This window comes from Aethalodelphis obliquidens, unplaced genomic scaffold (genome assembly GCF_003676395.1).
Source record: "Aethalodelphis obliquidens isolate GAN/ISIS:26980383/991018 unplaced genomic scaffold, ASM367639v1 scaffold5, whole genome shotgun sequence".
Classification (NCBI taxonomy): domain Eukaryota; kingdom Metazoa; phylum Chordata; class Mammalia; order Artiodactyla; family Delphinidae; genus Aethalodelphis; species Aethalodelphis obliquidens.
The window spans coordinates 55,066,896-55,082,048 of record NW_020837949.1 but is presented as its reverse complement, the minus strand read 5'-3'; the positions used below and the strand labels follow the sequence as shown (position 1 = coordinate 55,082,048).

The 15,153-nt window shown below is 39.0% G+C and overlaps 1 protein-coding gene across 1 annotated transcript in view; it reads left to right on the top strand.

The window, feature by feature from the left end:
* The window catches only part of MTERF1 (mitochondrial transcription termination factor 1), a 508,137-nt gene that overhangs the window by 30,657 nt on the left and 462,327 nt on the right, over positions 1-15,153 (top strand). Inside the window, exon 1 of the transcript XR_003431984.1 lies at positions 12,769-12,817. The gene's annotated coding sequence lies outside the window, so the exon portion shown is untranslated. Of the gene's footprint in view, positions 12,818-15,153 lie in introns of the transcript that reaches the window.

The window sequence follows — 15,153 nt, the reverse complement described above, 5'->3', positions numbered from 1 at the left end:
GGACTTTAAAAAATTTATTTATTTATTTATTTGGCTGCTTCGGGTCTTCGTTGCAGCACGCAGGATCTTAGTGGTGGCATGTGGGATCTTTCGTTGTGGTGCGTGAGCTTCTCTACTTGTGGTGCGCGGGCTCCAGAGCATGTGGGCTTAGTTGCCCCCCGGCATGTGGTATGTGGTATCTTAGTTTCCCGACTAGGGATCGAACCTGCGTCTCCTGCATTGGAAGGCAGATTCTTAACCACTGGACCGCCAGGGAAGTCCCAAGATAAGGACTTTTTAAGTCATGTTAAGTTTGGACTTTATTCTAAGAGTGACTGATGGGTTTTAAGCCCTTCTTATCATGTGATGTGATTTCTGATGTGTAAGAATGTCTCCGGCTGCTGTGTGGAGAATGGGTTGGATGGAAAGACCTTCACTAAGAGGGCATCAGACGATAGTGCTGTGAGTTAGGGGAGTTGCTGGAGGAAATAGAGAGAGGTGGGTAGATTTCAGAAATATTTGGGAAGTAGAATTTCCTGTGGGAATTGATGGGGAAGGAAGAATCAAGAATGGCTTCTAGGTTTCTGGTTTGGGTAACTGGGTGTATGGTGGTGCCATTCATAGAGATAAAGAATAAAGGAGCAAGAAAAAGTTTATGGGCAAGGTGATGACTTTAGTTTTATACATGCTGGTTTTGAGGTGCCTGGGAGGCATTCATATTGTGTTTAGAGGCAGTTGGATGTATAGGTCTGTTGCTTAGAAGACAGGTCTAGGCTGCAGAAACATATTTATGTCATTTCCATGTAGGTGGTAATTGAAACCATGCAACTGATCACTGAGGAGATAGATGAGTAGCGTGAGGAAAGAAGAGGCCTACAGCAGAACGCTGAGAAATTCCAGTGCTCTAGGGAGAGGTAGGAGGAAAATTAGGAGAGCATTGTATTATGGAAGCCACTAGAAGCGGTGAATGATCAACAATATCAAATGGAATTGCATCATTGAAGAATATGATTTTTAAAGTTCTTGATTAATATGTGTTGTGGAATACTTGAGAGGGGCTCTTACAGTAAAAGATGAATCATTGTTATACAACTATTAAACAGAAAAAGAAAGTTAACTGATATCTTGTAAAAAAGGCAGCACATTTTCTATATAGATGGAAGAACTCAGAGTTTTCTATCATTTTGTTTTGTTCTTCCCAGCTTGGACTTTCCTCCTTCATTAGAGACTTTAAAAACACTAAATATTAAAGAGCTTCCAGAAATCCACTTATATACATTATGGGGTGGAGTAGTTTGCACTAGATATTCCCTTATTTACAAACCTATGAGCAAGAACATACTTTTTGCAATGTTTGCTTAATAAATACTATCCACCTTAATTCCCCCTTTCCTTTTGGTCTCTTTCATTACTGAATGGGTGTGACTAGCTTGAAGAGATCAATGGGAAAAGGTTTTTGATCCCCCTACCTTAAGCAAGAAGTGTTTGTAAGGCGGGCAAGAGGATCAGTCACTGATGGTTAGAGAAGTTGTTTTTAACTGAAGTTCCAGTTGCTTTCAAATTGATCTTACTGCCATGGTTAGCTTTAGTTGTCTGTGGCAGGATGCGGAAATGAACGTCTACACTCTCCTAGTTGCCATCTTTCCCTTTCCTTTTTTCTAATTGCCTTTTCCCAAAAAGGGAAGATGAAGAAAGCTTTTGAAGAGCTAGAATTTTACTTTGGAATGATCATTAAAGATGCAATAGGAGAATATTTTTAAGGAACCAATTGAAGATTACATTTACAAGAACTCAGAAAGAACAGCCTGGAAAATAGTTGTATGACCCTTACTAAATCATAGTTCCAATCAGTGGCAATTTCTCTTGTTGTTACTATGGTTTAGGTGGGAGGGGAGGAGAACTTCCAAGCTATTTGTCCCAGTCATCAGTTTACTGTCTTTCAGCTCCACATACCTGCTTGGGGTAATGGACTGACTCTTTAAGCATTTCTCTGTCACAGTGAGCACAGTGTTAAGTGTTGTCAGCAGAGGTTGCTGGAGGAACATTGCCCGAAGATGAGAGCTTCTCTCCCTGGTCCATGTGCTACATTTTGCTTTTCCTTGCTCCTGCTTTGGGGTCTGTCAGTGGTGTGTGTGGGAGGGCCATCTACTGGTGCTCTACCTGAAATGTGCCCCAGAATGGGCAGTCCATTGGTGATGTCACAGATCTGTCCTGAACCTTGCTTCAGCCCTCCCAAGGTAGACACTGGTATGCCCCAGGTTGCCTGCTGGCAGTGGCACCCTGATTTTTTCTGTGTATATGCCCACCAGCCTTGCTTGCTTGCACTCCAGAACATTCCCTATAATGGTCCTGCCGTGGATACCATGTGCTCCAGGCCTCGTACCAGTAGTAGTGCCCTGATTCCTTCTGTGTGCTCACTCACAAGCCTCTGCTCGCCTACTCCCTGGAGGGTTATCTCTTGCTATGCGGTGACTGTGGACCAACTCTGGCCTGGCCAACCCAGCAAACATCTCCACTATCTAGTGGGCTGCAACTGTACCTTCTCCAGTGAGGTCTTTACCCATGCCTTGGGGAGGAGGCTGTCCATCCAAATTTCTTCTTCCCTGTGTACTCTTCATCAGCCGTAATATTCTCTTTAGAGTTCTCTTACATCTTTATAGTTACTCCTCTATCATAGTTAAATAATCTTTTAAAGCTAAGCTTCTCCTATTCAAATTACTGTGTGGTTTCTGTCTCCTGAGTGTAGCCAGACTGATACACTCTCTTTCCTTTAATCTATTATGTATATATCTGCCAGATTAATCTTGCTACAGCTCACCTCTGATTTAAAACACAAACCAAAAAAATAAACCTCCCCCCCAAAAAAACCCAGCAATGATCCTTGAATGATTTGGCATTGTCTGGCATTCTCTATGATCTGGCCTCTGCTTGCCTTTCTAGTCTTATTTTCTACTCTTCCTAAAATAACTAAGGCAAGCAGCACTGTGTAGTATAAAAAGTCTAGTCCGGGGTTTGACTTTTAGCTCTATCATTTATTACTAAGCATAGAAGGCCATGTTCTTAGGCTCCTCTGAATTTCAGTTTACTCATCTGGAAAATGGGGATACTAACAGCTTCTCTGCCTACATCACAGGGTTGTTGTGAAGTTAAATTAAATAATGTATGTGAAAACTAAGAATTCTAAGTTTCTATCTAACTGTAATGTGCGGCCATACATGTAGTGTTTTTTTAACTTTTTCAAGAAAGCGCTCCCATGTGAAAAATAATTACTGTCAATCACTTATCTAGTATTTATGGATGGGTTAAAGGGGATATCTTTTTCTAGAACTCAAAGTTATATCTTATTTTTATATTTTATGTTTTTAGTTTGTTTCAGGATGGGTGAAATAAGACATTAAAAATATCTTGTCTTGATTATTTCTCTTTTTTTTTTGCCATCAGAAACACAAAATACGATGGCTGTAAAATTTTGGGGTAGAGTAGAACATTTGTCTTTTTCATTACCTTGTCCTGAGGACATCCATTCATTACGTGGGTAGACAGATAATTTCATGCATATGTGTGAATTCATTAAAGTAGTACTCCTCCACCATATACTATGGTTGTACATGTGCTAAAATATGAAGAAGTGCTTTGTAAACTGTATAATAGAAGGAAATGAAAATTTTAGAAAATAAACTAGAAATGGAAAAGCTCCTAAGTTGGTAAGAAATTGAACCTATTCAAAATTCAAATTCCTTGGGAGAGGTATTCCTATTCCATGAGAATTTGATAAAGGGCTGTTGGGCCTTAAGTCTGTGATACAAGATGAAGGGCCCAACTGTTTGTGTAGAAAGAGGCAGATTTCTCTAGTTCCTCATGGATTGTACTCATCTTTGTTGGGCATCAGGCCAGCCTATGGGTGTTTTCATCAGCAAGTGATTCTTCTGAATTCCTCATTATCTTGGATATATAATGCTGGAGGAAAAAAGCCAATTCCAGGAGAAGTTGAAGCATGAATATAAAAGGCATTTAAAAACTATTTTTAAAAAACTTTCTTAGGGAGGAAATATAGGGTTCCTTCTTTTGTAGCCTGAGAAGCAAGGTGAGTTCAACAGAAGGTAAAAATGAAGAGAAGTAGCCATTCCAGTTTTGCTTAGACAAAACTTTTATTATCTAACCTTTCTATAGCTCTTTGTATTTTCCAAAAACCCTTACAAATGCATTTTTCCCCCATGTAACAATCCTCTGATCAAAGCAGGTTAGTGTTCATCTTTCCATTTTCTAGATGAGAAAAAAGAGTTCCAGAGAAGTGTAGTCACCTTCATAGGTCCCAGGGTGAGTCAAAAGTAGAATGGGCTTTTGAGCCTTTGACACAGAGTTCTTGGCTTAATTACTGTACAGCATGTTGTTTCCTGTCTTTACTAAAGCTCTACAAATTGGTTAAAAAGAACCCCTAATCTAAGAAGCCAAGTCTGGAAATCTGAATAAAGGATACTCTGTGGGAAGGCTTTAGGTTTTATTAAAACTGAGATTCCTTTGGGCCACCCTGCTTAGAGGGCTGTGGAGAAGAGCTGACGTGGTTCATAGATTTCAGAGAAGGAAGTCCTAGACTTCAGAGTAGGTGCTCCTTCAGGTCTTCCGGGGATTATGGTTGTACCTCTTTATAGAAGAAATCTGAAAATGATGTTTGTAAGATTGGCATCTGAGAAAGTAGTTTAGCTCAGCTATTGAGATTTGTGTCCAGTTCTTATGTACCCAGTCAGCTCTTCATATGTTTGAATTTTTTCCCAGAGGAGAACCTGGTCAGTCTCCAATTCCTGGAACTCTAATTTAGGTTATATATTCCTTTGCAATGTGAATCTATTTCAAACTTAACGTCTGATCACATTGCTAGATCACTGACTGGTACATTGCCAAATACCCAATAAGAACCTCAATAAATATTTATTAATGTTAATCAAGAGAATGATCTTTTTCTTACCTTTGAAATATGTGCTCTACCAATACTGCAACAGGGAAAATCTTCAGGATAATTACATTTTGCATTTATATCCAGTGATTTATTTCCTAGAATCTCAAATTTTGGCAGAGATATGATTACGGGTTTTTTGTTTATCTGTTTGTTTTTGCTCTTAAGGTTATTGGCAAATGTTAGTCCTATAGTATAGATGAGGAGTGTAAAAAGAATATGACAGTGATTTGAAAAAATACTTACTGAAGTGAGTAGGATTGAGGTGAAGTAGGGAATGAAAATTTAGGCCTATGTTTCCAAATTTCACTAAAAGTAGTCTAGTTCTGGGAACTAAACTAACGGTTAAGAGGTTATAGTGGGGCATGATTAGTTCATATATGTGGAACTATTCTTCTGACTACAATGTAATTTTGAAAAATGAATTTTTGTTTCGACTCTCACTGTGAGATTATAGCCTCTACTGGCAGTTGGAGGCTGTTTTTTTTCCTATTGAATTTAACCTGTGGTTGTTTATTCCTGATGATTCAGATGGTAATGTTACCTATTTATATTACTGCTGTCTGTTTTTTCAGATCAGCCTAATCAGTGTAGAAATTGATCCAATTTTTTGTTTTTTAATATATAGATTCAAAATTTTTAAAAATTGCAGTTGAAGTTAGAATAGTTAATACTTTTCTTAAAGTGAAAAATGGCTTAGTTGTTTAGTTATTTTAGAAATAAATTCAGTAGATATTTTAGAAATGTACTACCTAGTTATTTTTATAACTTCATATAAAAGGAACTTCTATATCTTTAAAAATGCACTTTGTAGCATTATTTCTTTCTTTTTTTTTTTTTTCTGTACGCGGGCCTCTCACTGTTGTGGCCTCTCCCGTTGCGGAGCACAGGCTCCAGACGCGCAGGCTCAGCGGCCATGGCTCGCGAGCCCAGCCGCTCCGCGGCATGTGGGATCTTCCCGGACCGGGGCACGAACGCGCGTCCCCTGCATCGGCAGGTGGACTCTCAACCACTGCGCCACCAGGGAAGCCCTGTAGCATTATTTCTTATTAAAATTTTGTAAAACATCTTAAAATATTAAATACTTTTATAATTTGTTTGAAATAGTATTTCTCAACAGGTGATTTATAATTCACCTGCATCAGAGTCACCTGGGATATTTATTAAAATTCAGAGCCCAGGGTCTTACCCCAAATCTAACGAATGTGACTCTTAACACTGGGCTCCAGAAATCTGCGTTTTAAATATGCTTTTTAGCTGATTTGTACAAACTGCAAGTAATTCAGTATTGTTTCAGTGTGGGAGGACAGGGCCATGAGGACTGTGTCAAGGGAGACGAGCAGGGGCACGAAGGGCACGAAATGCTGTGGAGTTTGGCCCTTATCCTGGAGGTAATGGAGACTGAAGCCTAGGGCAGCAACACGAGTTAACTGGATTCTTTTGAGTTACTTTTATAAGTTATTTATTTAGAGAGTTAATCCCACTATCAAGAAAGATAGGTGAGGCTAAATGCACATAGCATTGTATTCTTATATAAGATTATTTGGAAGGGTATCAGATGTATGTAATTTATTTCTCACTATCCTGGCATTAATGGTTCCAAACTTTTTGCTTATAAATGATAATATATACAAACAACCACTATTTTCCTATTATGATTCATATAAAAATCAGCATATAAAAGAAGAATCTCTAGGATAAAATGGTAATATTGCTAATATACATTCAGAATTACGAAATCATTGTTAAATATAAATGCCATCATTATGCTAATAAAATGGAAAACATTCTTGAAGCAGCTGATTCAAAGCTGGTACATTTTTATAGAGTCCATTTGTGTAGCAGTTTATACTGGCTTGAGTATATTTGCAATTATGAATTATCTGCCTTCTGTATAAATAAAAATAGAATTGTGATAGTCAGATTAGTCAAACAACCCAAAATGTGGCTCAACACAAAAAAGGATGGTTTCTCATGCATGTCACAGCCAATGCAGGTTGTCAGGGATAGATTGGAGCTTTGCTTCCTGCAGGAATCCAGGCCTTTTTCGGTGAATTGTTCTGACATCTTCTAAGGCCTTTCAGCCTTCAGACCAGGTGGGGAGAGAGTGTGGAGAAGTTACCCATACTCTTAATCACCTTATTGGAGGTGACAGACGTCATCTTCCCCACATTCCACTAGTGAGAACTAGTCACATGATCCCACAGAGCTGCAAAGCATCTGAGAGCTGTGGGCTGATACTTCATCAAGAAAGAAAAGAACACAGCCAGTCTCTGCCACAATAGACTATTCTTCTGGATCACTCATATCAAAGATACGTAGTAAGGAGTAGGAAATGCTCAGATAAATAGGCTAACATACTATAGATATTTCCCAACTTACATATGTCTTTTATAGTCACTCATTCACTGAGGACAACTGCCTTTGCTTTTGACTGCACTTCAGTAAGAAATGTACTTTACATGATGACTCGATACCAGTACATATATACCAATGTAAAAATTTCATGCCTGTTTTTAAGGAAACAATAATTACCCTTACTATATATGGTGCACTCTGGTGTTTTCTATACTGTTTTCTACTCTGTTCTATAGTCTTGCCTGCCTCAACACTAGGCTTATCCGTAGTCTTGGGAGGCTCCATTCCATCTCTAGCAATCTCTGCTACTGAGGGGAGATGTCCAGGGGAGTTTGAGTCTGGGTTTCCTGACAGGTAGGTTATTCTCACTGCAGTTCTTTGGGTACCCAAAGACTTGCCGTTATCACTTGCGTGCTTTCCTCCTCTCTTATCGTGAGGGTTGTCAGATTTTACAAATACAGGCATACATTGTTCTGTTGCCCTTCACTTTATCATACTTGGAAGTTATTGTGGTTTTTTACAAACTGAAAGTTTGTGGCAACGGTGCATTGAGCAAGTCTACCAGCGTTATTTTTCCGACAGCATTTGTTCACTTTATGACTCTGTGTCTCATTTTGGTAATTCTTGCAATGTTTCAGAATTTTTCTTTATTATTTTATTTGTTATGGTGATGTGAGATCAGTGATCTTTGATGTTACTATTTTAATTGTTCTGGGGCACCATGAACCATGCCCTTACTAGATGGTGAACTTAATTGATAAATGTTGTGTGTGTTCTGACTGCTCCACGGACCAGCTGATACCCCTTCTCTTACCCTCTCCTCCGGCCTCCCTATTCCCTGAGACACACAGTATTGAAATTAGGCCAGTTAATAAATAACCCAACAAAGGCCTGTAAGTATTCAAGTGAAGAGTCACACTTCTCTCAGTTTAAATCAAAAGCTAGAAATGATTAAGCCTAGTGAGAAGGCACGTCAAAAACAGAGATAGGTTGAAAGTTAGGCCTCTTGCCCCAAACAGCCAAGCAGTGAATGCAAAGGAAATGTTCTTGAAGGCAATTAAATGTGCTACTCCAGTGAACACACAAAAGAAAGTGAAACAGCCTTATTGTTGATATGGAGAAAGTTTTAGTGGTCTGGATAGAAGATCAAACCAGCCACAACATTCCCTTAAGCCAAAGCCTAATCCAGAGCAGGGCCCTAACTCTCTTCAATTCCATGAAGGCTGAGAGAGAGGTGAGGAAGCTGCAGAAGAAAAGTTGGAAGTTAGCAGGGGTTGGTTCACAAGGTTTAAGGAAAAAAGCCATCTCCATAACATAAAAGAGCAAGGTGAAGCAGCAAGAGCTGTTGTATTGAATAGAAGCTGCAGCAAGTTATGTAGAAGATCTAGTTAAGATGATTAATGAAGGTGACTGCACTAAACAACAGATTTTCAATGTAGATGGAACAGCCTTCTATTGGAAGAAGATGCATTCTAGGATTTTCATAGCTAGAGAGGAGAAGTCAATGCCTGGCTTCAAAGCTTCAAGAGAGACAGGCTGATTCTTCTGTTGGGGGATCATGCAGATGATGACTTGAAGTTGAAGCCAATGCTCATTTATCATTCCAGAAATCTTAGGGCTCTTCAGAATTATGCTCAATCTACTCTGCCTGTGCTCTAATAAATGGAACAACAAAGCTTAGGTGACAGTGCATCTGTTTACAACATGACCTACTGAATATTTTAAGCCTACCTACTGCTCAGGAAAAAAGATTCCTTTCAAATATTACTGCTCATTGACAACGCGTCTGGTCACCCAAGAGCTCTCTGATGGAGATGTACAGGAGATTAATGTTTGTTTCCATGCCTGCTAATATAACATTCTTCTGCAGCCCATGGATCAAGGAATAATTTCAACTTTTAAGTCTTCTTACTAAGAAATACATTTCATAAGGCTATAGCTGCCATAGATAGTGATTCTTCTGATGGATCTGGGCAAAGTAAATCAAAAACCTTCTGGAAAAGATCCACCATTCTAGGTGCCATTAGGAACCTTCGTGATTCATGGGAAGAGGTCAAATTTCAACATTAACAGGAGTTTGGAAGAAGTTGAATCCAGCCCTCAGGGATGACTTTAGGGGGTTTAAGACTTCAGTGGAGGAAGGAACTGCAGATGTGGTGGAAATAGGGAGAGAACTAGAATTAGAAGTGGAGCCTGAAGATGTGACTGAATTACTGCAATCTCATGATAAAATTTTAATGGATGAGAAGTTGCTTTTTATGGATGTGTAAAGAAAGTAGCTTCTTGACATGGAATCTATGCCTAGTGACAATGCTGTGAAGACTGTTGAAATGACAAGGAAAGCTTTGGAATATTATATAAACTTAGTTGATAAAGCAGTAGCAGGGTTGGGGAGGATTGACTCCAATTTTGAAAGAAGTCCTATTGTGGGTAAAGTGCTGTCAAACATCATTACATGCTACAGAGAAATCATTCATGAAAGGAAGAGTCAATTCACGCACTACACTTCACTGTTGTCTTATTTTAAAAAATGTCCACGGCCACCCCAACCTTCAGCAACCACCACCCTGATCAGTCAGTAGCCATCAGCATCCAGGCAGGACCCTCCACCAGCCAAAAGATTATGACTCACTGAAGCCTCAGATGATGGTTAGCATTTTTCAGCAATCAATTAGTTTTATTTATTTATTTCAACATCTTTATTGGAGAATAATTGCTTTACAATGGCAATCAATGAGCTTTAAATTAAGGTATGTATATTACTTTTTTAGACATAATGCTATTGCACACTTAATAGACTACAATACTGTGTATTACATAACTTTCATATACACTGGGAAACCAAGAAATACCGTGTGACTCACTTTATTGTAGTGGTCTGTAACTGGTACTGTAAAGCATGCTATAAATTTTTAGTTAGAATTATAAGTTTTCTGGGGGTCTTTTAGTTTTATCTATTTTTATTTTTATTTTTTATTTTTTTTGCGGCACGCGGGCCTGTCACTGTTGTGGCCTCTCCCGTTGCGGAGCACAGGCTCCGGACGCGCAGGCTCAGCGGCCATGGCTCACGGGCCCAGCCGCTCCGCGGACACGAACCCGTGTCCCCTGCATCGGCAGGCGGACTCTAAACCACTGCGCCACCAGGGAAGCCTATCTATTTTTAAAATGAATGTTTTCGGGGTTTCAGGTTATATACTTACCAAAGGACTTTTGGAACAGAGCCCCTTCCCAAACTGGAGCCGTGGCTAATTCAAGTGCCATCTAGTGGCCAAACTAGTTTTAACTAGTTTTTGTTAAAAGCTAGTTTAAAATCCTAGAGAAATTGATTTTTCATCTTACCAGTTTGAAGGACTAGCTCTGGGACATGAATATTGCATGTTATTGTAAATTCTGCTGGTAATGGTCCAAGATATGGTGAAGTTACTGCAGCATAAATAGTTCTGATTTCCCTATCTCTGAAGCAGGCAGCTGGGATAGGAGGGCTTGGACCACAAAGTTGGTCACTTATCAAGGGGTTGTAGAGTATTTGATATTTATTTATTCATTATTCATTCATTCAGCATCAAGTATATATATGTATATGTGTATATATACTATATATATATATATATATATATATATAGCCACCTAGGTTTAAGCACTGTTTTAGGGAATAAAAGATTAATCAGACTGGGTGTTTTATTCTTTTAAGGGCTTGTTGTTTAATAGGGAATATATAAATCCATGACTTTAATGAAGCTAGTTTTGTGAGAATTAGAAAGGTGAATCAGACATGGTCCTAACCTTGAAGAACGTATGGTCAATAGAGGACATAGGAAACTTCCAGCACTGCTCTAGCTTCAGTCTTGGGGGAGATAAGACATGCATTCACAAAACAGGGAATAATATCAGATGGTAGCTGAACTGGGTGGCTCTATCCCAAGTGCTACAAGGGGGCAGAAAGCTGCCTCTCTCAGCTCATCACTCCCTGACTTCCCTACATAGCTCTGCACATTTTGGAATCAATAAACAATGGTTAGTATAGAAGGAATGACAGATTTGCTGTTTTTCACATCTGTGGTTATCAAGCGCAAAATAGCAGCTTTACAAAAACAAACAAACAAATAAGCTGACCTTGTCACTGTAGTTGGATCCAAGTCAAATAATTTGTCTTAAAACTTTTATATAGATTTTTAACTAGCTTATGTAAGTAATAAATTCAAATGAAAAATTTCTAGTGGCTATTTCTTGGTTAATTTTGATGAAAAAAATGACACCACAAGAAAATAACACAATGAAAAGCTTGTATTTGAATTTAGCTATGGTGAATTAATAGTAATCCCCCAAGGCCCTTCCCTTCAGCAACATTAAATTCTGTAATGTTTTCCAGCTCTCTCCTCCACCATTTTCCTCCTTCAGGGTCATGAGTGATTAACTTTATTAACTTAATGTCAACTGATATTTTTACAGTAAATCCTTTCAAACATTCAGAGACAGATTTCATTTTAATGGTTTAAATTTGAGGAGTTTTTCAATGCTTTGCTGGGTTGTTATTCTGAATGCTGAGATGGAAGAGGGAACTTAAATGATTTCTAAAGCAGGTAATATATGTGACTTTCATATTACCTACTAAAGTCTGCAAGAGGAAAATTGATCTTGCTTTCTTTTTCCTTCAAAAAAATTTCCAAACCACTACTCAAAATTTCAAACCCAACACCCCAGATTGCAATGTGTTAATATAGATCTACATGATTTAATGCTGTCTTTAAAAAAAATTTATTTATTTAATTTATTTTATTTTTGGCTGTGTTGGGTCTTTGTTGCTGCACGCGGGCTTTCTCTAGTTGCGTCAAGCGGGGGCTACTCTTTGTTCTGCTATGCGGGCTTCTCATTGTGGGGGCTTCTCTTGTTGTGGAGCACGGGCTCTAGGTGCACGGCCTCAGTAGTTGTGGCACGCAGGCTCAGTAGTTGTGGCTCGTGGGCTCTAGAATGCAGGCTCAGTAGCTGTGGCACACGGGCTTAGTTGCTCTGTGGCATGTGGGATCTTCCTGGACCAAGGCTTGAACCCGTGTCCCCTGCATTGGCAGGCGGAGTTTTAACCACTGTGCCACCAGGGAGGCCCCTAATGTTGTCTTTAAAAATAGATATAAGAAAACACTTTGAGTGATTTATGGTACAATAAAATGTGGTTATATTTATATATTGATAAAATATTATTTTTCTTGCATTGCTTAAACATGCCATTAACTTTGACTAACATGAAGGCAATCTTTAGTTACTTAAAAAGCATTTAAAATTTTTTTATTTATTTATTATTTATTTTTATTTTTTTGCGGTACGCGGGCCTCTCACTGTTGTGGCCTCTCCCGTTGCGGAGCACAGGCTCCGGACGCGCAGGCTCAGCGGCCATGGCTCACGGGCCCAGCCGCTCCGCGGCATGTGGGATCTTCGCGGACCGAGGCACGAACCCGTATCCCCTGCATCGTCAGGCGGACGGACGCTCAACCACTGCGCCACCAGGGAAGCCCTAAAAAGCATTTTTATAGTGAGGTGAGTAGTATTGGTTAATGTGAGTGGGACTTAAGTAAATTTCATGGGCTTAATATACTTTTTGTGAGTCTTACGATTAGAGAAAAAGCAGCTTTGAGTTACAAGTCATTATTTCTGAGATATCTGCTGAGAAACGACTACAGCTGCTCCTTTTTTTATGGGCAAAGGAACTGCTCACAGATGCTCCTGCTAGACACAGCATTGGTCATAGCTGCTCTACCCTGGCAGTGTAAAATTTTCATGATTCTCTGACTTTTCCTTTTTGCCAGTCAAATATAAATTTGGATTTAAGTGTTCTTTGTTAATGATTAAAGAGGCAACAAGCTGACATAAACTAGCAAGCCGATAGGTAAGGTTTAGACATACCTCCTTTAGTAAAGATGCTATATTCATTCATTCATTCACTCATTCATTTCTCCAACAAATATTTATTAAGTACCCACTATGTATCAGGTACTATTCTAGATGCTGGGGTTTCAACAGTGGACAAAATAGGCCACCATCCTGGCCCATAGGCTCAAGCTTTCATTCTAGTGGGTGGATATAGACAAAAAACGAAACAAATAATTAAAACATATAGTATGCAGATGGTAATAAGTGCTATGGAGAAAAATGAAGCAAGAATGGGGTAGAGGGAGGTCTAGGATGAAGGATAGGATTCCAATTTAAATCAAATGGTCAGAGAAGACCTCACTGAGAACAAAGAAAATGGAAGCAAAGAAGTGAGCCGTGTAAATATATCTGAGGGAAGACTGTTCTGAGCAGAAGAAACAGCAAGTGCCATGGCCCTGGGGTAGGAGAGTGCTTGATTGTGTTAACTGAACAACAAAGAGGCTGGTAAAGTAGGAATAGTAATGGAGGGGAGAGCATAGCGGATAAAGTCAGAGAGGTAATAGGGCCAGTTCATGTAGGGCTTTGTAAGTCATTGTAAGGACTTTGGTGTTTACTATGAGGGATAAGGGGAAGCCACTAGAGGGTTTTGAGCAGAGAGAGAACACTATTTGATTTGTTTTAAAAGAATCCCTATGGCTCCTTCATTGAAATAGGAAGCAAGGTCATCAGCTGAGAGTGAGGATAAAGGAGAGGGTGGTGGTAGAGATTATGATGCAGTAGCCTAGGAGAGTGGGACAATGATTTGATTAGGGAAATACAGTGTGAGTACCAGGTAGCATGGAGGGCCCACTTAGGGTTAGAGGTCATGAATTTAAAGTGACATCAGTCAGCCATGTGGAGCAGGCAGAGTAGGGTTTAATGAGGGTTGAGGTTTTGCCAAGTGACTTAGAACAGGAAGGGTGGGGAAAGGGAGTTGAATGTCACTCAGGGGAATGATTTAGTGATTGACTTTGGAGTTTAGGCTGACTAAGTAGAGAAGTGAGTACACAAGGAGCAAGGACAGTGAAAAGGTGGTAACTTCAATGGACCGAAGGTATCATGTTGGGTATGGGACAGAGTGAGCTGGTCAGAGAATGATATGCTTGAATTTTAGCTCATGGGCCAAAACTGATTTCATTTAGGGTGTGGTAAGAAAGTTATCTTTCTCAAATGAAGTATGAAAATGCCAAAGACAAATATTCATTATAATTGGATCCCTTTGAACCATGCCATTCTTTCTAGATTTTTCCCCCAATATTTGAGTTTTTAGAACACTAGCAGAAGATATCCATAATGGCTGACTTAGAAGATTATATACTCAGTTTGTAGATTTCACTAAGAAAAAAATTACAATCTAGCAGAATCAATCTTCCCAAGATTATTTGCTTTATCTTGGCTAAAAAACCTAAAACAAACAAAAAATAAACAGCACCGAGATCAAGGAGACAAAATATTCCCTGTTCAGTTGGAAATATTCAACAAACAAATGAAAATCATATTTATATTTTCCATTGTCCCAAGCACTAGCTGTAGACTAGGAGAATACTTGTGAATGATGTAGCACAGTAATGGTTACAGTAAAACAAAAACTCAAACCCAATAAATATTTGCCATTGGAACACACATCTTATTTACAAAATCATGCTCTTTCTCTCTGGCTTTTGAAGAGAGACTATTAGATTCTAAGCACATAAAACTTGAAAGAAGTGTAAATATAAATTATTTAGTGCCTTTTCTTAAGTACAGATTAAAATGCCATCATATGGAATTTCATAACATACAAGTCATAGTTAGGCTGCTTGAGTTGAAATTGTATCAGGATGTGTAAGGATCCCTTAAGTTAAATTGGACCGAGGATTTGAAAATATCTGCTTCTTGTGTTGTTGTTGTTACTTTCCATAAGCCTTTCTAGGTATAGATAATGTAAAAAAAATTGAAACTTCAAGCTCTGAGGATGATTAAAT